Genomic DNA, 5,961 nt, shown 5'->3' on the forward strand with positions numbered 1-5,961 from the left:
AATACACATTCCCCCATTAAGACAATGTGTTTATGACGCAGTTAACTGTTATAACAAAACATTATTTGACAGGATACATTTTATTTAGATATTCAGCGCAACATGCCAGGAGTTCCTCGGATAGTTTAACTCGTTTGCGGTTTTTAACTACGTTACAATTTTATTTGCACATTTCCGGAACATATTACTTCCGTTTTCATCCAATTATCGTTTTGTTACCTTGATAGTTCTATCGCCATAATATAAAATAGAAATGGGATAGGCTTATAGAATTATGTGATTTTGAAATTGACATCGCTGATTTTTTTTTTTTTTTTTTTTTTATCTAAAAGACAACGAAAATCAAAGATGTATCTGTGGATAAAGACAGACAAACGTTTCAGAGTTATATATATACATGTATCTAAACAAAATTCAAACAAATCTGCGATCGATCTCTAACGTTTTCCCAGCTGTCGCTGTTCTTAATAAACATTTCTGAAGAACAGCGGCAACTGGGAAAACGTTAGAGATCGATCGCAAATTTGCTTTAGTTTTTTTTTTTTTTTTTTTGTATCTAAATTCCACCACAAGGATATTCAACATTATATATATTATATATATATATATATATATATATATCTAAACATTGATAAACCACTTAAATGGAAAACATTTGTAAAGAAATGTAGAGTCCTTCCACGTTATCGAGGATTTTATGGTGTTGACAAAAACAAGCGGTCATGGAGATAATCAGCGTGTACCGATTTAACTGTCCTTCCTAAATTTCATTTCCTTGACTCCTAGATATAGTAGAACTACTTTTCATCGATAGAAAGGTCATAACAAATTGAACAAAGTAAAATATAACCCTGGGATTCAATTCGAACACGCCTTTTTGTGTCTTATCTGTCTAAAAATGAAATAGATGAGCAACAAACTTGGTATGAACTTGATAGTTTAGATAACAGTGGGATGTTATGGACAAATGGTTCGACTCGCCTCCAGTGTCGTATGGGGTGGAGCCAAAGGGGATGTCCAAACTACAGAAAATTAAAGTTTTCTTACTTCCAGGTGTGTACCGATGTGTCCTTTACAAACAAATGTGGATTCTATGCCCCTGGTATGGAGGAGTGGGTCAATTATACCACAGGCGTTTGACTCCATAGACATTTTTCTATCTATATACAATGTTTATAGAGCCAAACGCCCCTGTGATTATGCTATCGTTTAGTAACTAAGCTTTGCGTAGTCCGCTAAACCTGCCTATATTATTAGGCTATTTAATTTTTTTTTTTTTTTGCCTAATATATATAATAGGCAAAAAAATTAATTAAAAAAGTCTAATAATATAGGCAAGTTTAGCGGACTAAGCTTTGCGCAGTGGCGGTACCATGGTCAAAGAGGATTTTCCGAGACGTGGTTATTGCTAGTTTAAAACAATTATATGTACATGTAGTTAACTCATAAAAAGCACAAGTCAAAACTGGTATGAGCTGTCAGCTATCAGTGGAGCGTTGTTGACCAATTGACCCTGATATGACGGAGCTCTAATGCTCTGATCATAGAATCTGGAGTCTTTTGGATAGTCCTTTGATACTAATACATAAATGTAGGCCCTTGCTAAAATACAAGAATGAGATAACATTACCACTTAGTACTTAAGTGACCTTTAAGCCCTCTAGGTCTCTTGTTTTGCCACCAATGGCATGCATTTTACCTCCGCTAAGTCCCCCTTCATTAAATATGGTATCGTGTGGATTCTTTAATTCCCAAACCCTTATGGTGCATATCACATGTAGACGCTTAGATGTGCCGATCAATCATGTTCGAGACATGCAGATTGGGAAAACGACACTAAAATGGCACGACGATCGATTTGGCTGTTTGTGTCCTCTCTGTATCGCCATGGACAGAGTGTGCTTTGGAGGAGTATATTGCTATACTGAGAATATACGATCTGTATGCATTACAACATTACCTGTTCTAAAGACGCCGCTTGTTACGTTATTTGTCTGAGTGAAAAAAAATAACTGTGGTTTAACTATATCAAAAGTCCATATTCGTCTTCTGTGATAGGCAGAATGAACTATATGTACTGAGGAGCTTTCCGTGAAACAGACACCTTATACAGTAGTGAAGGTTTCGGGCCACTATTGAATAGCAATTTCAATCAGTGAGGCACTTGTAGAACAGTTTTGATGTAGCTCTCACCATGTCGGTACAGTTTTGATGTATTTCTCACCTTTTCAGTACAGTTTTGATGAAGCTCTCACCATTTCAGTGCAATTTTGATGAAGCTCTCACCATTTCAGTGCAATTTTGATGAAGCTCTCACCATTTCAGTACAGTTTTTTTAAGCTCTCGCCATTTCAATACAGTTTTGATGAAGATCTCACCATTTCAGTACAGTTTTGATGTAGCTCTCACCTTTTCAGTACAGTTTTAATGAAGCTCTCACCATTTCAGTACAGTTTTTGATGAAGCTCTCACCATTTCAGTACAGTTTTGATGTAAGCTCTCACCATTCAGTACAGTTTTGATGTAGCTCTCACCTTTTTCAGTACAGTTGTGATGAAGATCTCACCATTTCAGTACAGTTTTGATGTAGCTCTCACCTTTTTATTACAGTTTGATGAAGATCTCACCATTTCAGTAGTTTTCATGAAGCTCTCACATTTCAGTACAGTTTTGATGTAGCTCTCACCATTCCAATACAGTTTTGATGTAGCTCTCACCATTTCAGTGCGGTTTTGATGTAGCTCTCACCATTTCAGTACAGTTTTGATGAAGATCTCACCATTTCAGTAGAGTTTTGATGTAGCTCTCACCATTTCAGTACAGTTTTGATGTAGCTCTCACCATTTCAGTACAGTTTTGATGTAGCTCTCACCATTTCAGTACAGTTTTGATGTAGCTCTCACCATTTCAGTACAGTTTTGATGTAGCTCTCACCTTTTCAGTACCCAGTTTTGATGAAGATCTCACCATTTCAGTACAGTTTTGATGAAGCTCTCACCATTTCAGTACAGTTTTGATGAAGCTCTCACCATTTCAGTACAGTTTTGATGAAGATCTCACCATTTCAGTACAGTTTTGATGAAGATCTCACCATTTCAGTACAGTTTTGATGAAGCTCTCACCATTTCAGTACAGTTTTGATGAAGATCTCACCATTTCAGTACAGTTTTGATGAAGATCTCACCATTTCAGTACAGTTTTGATGAAGATCTCACCATTTCAGTACAGTTTTGATGTAGCTCTCACCTTTTCAGTACAGTTTTGATGAAGATCTCACCATTTCAGTACAGTTTTGATGAAGCTCTCCCATTTCAGTACAGTTTTGATGAAGATCTCACCATTTCAGTACAGTTTTGATGAAGATCTCACCATTTCAGTACAGTTTTGATGAAGCTCTCACCATTTCAGTACAGTTTTGATGAAGTCTCACCATTTCATTTACAGTTTTGATGAAGATCTCACCATTTCAGTACAGTTTTGATGAAGATCTCACCATTTCAGTACAGTTTTGATGAAGATCTCACCATTTCAGTACAGTTTTGATGAAGCTCTCACCATTTCAGTACAGTTTTGATGAAGATCTCACCATTTCAGTACAGTTTTGATGAAGATCTCACCATTTCAGTACAGTTTTGATGAAGCTCTCGCCATTTCAGTACAGTTTTGATGAAGCTCTCACCATTTCAGTACAGTTTTGATGAAGATCTCACCATTTCAGTACAGTTTTGATGAAGATCTCGCCATTTCAGTACAGTTTTGATGAAGATCTCACCATTTCAGTACAGTTTTGATGAATTTCAGTACAGTTTTGATGAAGATCTCACCATTTCAGTACAGTTTTGATGAAGATCTCGCCATTTCAGTACAGTTTTGATGAAGATCTCACCATTTCAGTACAGTTTTGATGAAGATCTCACCATTTCAGTACAGTTTTGATGAAGATCTCGCCATTTCAGTACAGTTTTGCTCATTAGTTCAATTGTGGTTATCGGGTAGTTTAAAAACCGTTCCATTTCAAACAATAAATCTAGATACGATAATGAAAGCGTTTCCCTATTGCTTTATTCAAATTCTTGAAGTGTAGATCATTTACATTTCCTCACCATGCAATTTTGAAAAAGACTAATTAGCCACATGAGAAAATTTCATAGTTTTGGTCTATAAAAGTTCCCAACCATTGTTCATATGTTATTATCAAAGTTGTATAGATTCCTTGTCGGATTGCTTCAATGAAACAGCGCCTTTATTGAACTAACAACGTGGATATATATTCTATTGTTGATTTCCTTTTCAAAAACCGATTTTATACTGTATTCCCTCCATACATATGTTGCACTTTTCATCGAGTGAAAACTATGGCAAGCCAACATGACATTTATTCAAAGAGCAAAGTCGATCCTTAATTTCACTGCATATATATATAAGATATCTGGATTGAAATATAAGATATCTTATATATCATATAAGATATCTTATATAATATATGAGATATCTCATATGTTTTTTTTTTTTTATTAATCCTAAATAAGATATCTTATATCGTATATAAGATATCTCATTTAAGTTATCTATATAAGACATTTTATATAATTGAAATCTCGTTGCTTTATAAGATATCTTATAAAGGAACGAGATTTCAACAAAGGCCCAGAAATGAAGTCTCCCTACCCGAAAGTCATAGAGAGCTGTAAAGTATACTACTACTCGTTCAGCCAGACTCTTGTTGGCTTCGCATGCTTCGCCAATATCAAGCGTTTGGTTGAACTAGACAAAAGTATGCATGATAGATCACCATTATAGCCAATATATATAACGTCGCCATGTTCGAATTGACAACTAGAGTGATGGGAATTAACTGCTCACGTGTTTTCAATACATCGTTGAATGCAGCCAAACAGCGGTTGATTCTCCCTTTCAGTGCCATCTCTGTCATTGCGAACGATGTGTTTCGAAGTGCTCCGAATGATGCTCAAGGGAGAAATAAGTTTCTGGTTTTAAATGCTACGAAATCTCATTCTATATAAGATATCTTATATAGCAACGAGATTTCAATTATATAAGATATCTTATATATTAATTAAGATATCTTATATACGATATATGATATCTTATATAGAAAATTAAATAAGATATCTTAAAGATGCTCCACCGCTGACAAATGGTATATTTTCTTCAGTTACAAAAGTTACTTACTTTACACCATTACCACCATTGAAAAGTTTGAGTTTCTAATTTTACTTCAAGTTAAAAATATGAAAAATAATTAATTGCATCCCGAAAAAATTCCGAAGTACTATACCCTATATGGAATGAAGTAATGATTGCGCATGCACCAAAAGCGAAATGAATTATTTTATGTTATTCTTTGTGTTAATTAGGCATACACGACTAAACACCAATAATTGTTCAAATAATAAATATCATTCATGCTCTGTCGGCGGTGGAGCATCTTTAAATACTATATGAGATATCTTATTTACATATATAAGATATCTTATTTAATTTTTATATGAGATATATCTTATAAAATTCGATTAAATACGGGATAGACATTGCTTCTTCAATAAATGCTAATTTGGCTTGTCATAGAAAACCTACTAAATATGCCCAATGTCGTGATATGGAAGCGCTACCGTCGCCATACTGCCCTATACTTGGACATGTAAAAACTAATTAGTCTACCGATGCTTTACTGCTCCTTGTTTCTACCGATACTATACTGCTCCTTGTTTGATGTTGTTGCGTGAGTTTATGTGTATATTCGTTTCCTTATTCGGCTTTGAGTGTACACCGGAAGTAGATGATGCCTCTGACAATTACATACATTGGGTTCCGGTACAACAAAACGACATGCGATTCGGTGATTAACCTTGCCGCTAGATATTGTACATACAGAAAACACACCATGAGCCACAACATAAGTAAACCAATTCATCCATGTCTTATTTATAAGTCGCGTGC

The 5,961-nt window shown here is 35.0% G+C and overlaps 1 pseudogene; it reads left to right on the top strand.

Moving 5' to 3' along the window:
• The first annotated feature begins 1,351 nt into the window (after positions 1–1,351).
• LOC138328669 (U4 spliceosomal RNA) lies at positions 1,352–1,508 on the top strand (annotated as a pseudogene).
• Positions 1,509–5,961: the final 4,453 nt, after the last annotated feature.

Source organism: Argopecten irradians, chromosome 7, assembly GCF_041381155.1.
Source record: "Argopecten irradians isolate NY chromosome 7, Ai_NY, whole genome shotgun sequence".
Taxonomy (NCBI): Eukaryota; Metazoa; Mollusca; class Bivalvia; order Pectinida; family Pectinidae; genus Argopecten; species Argopecten irradians.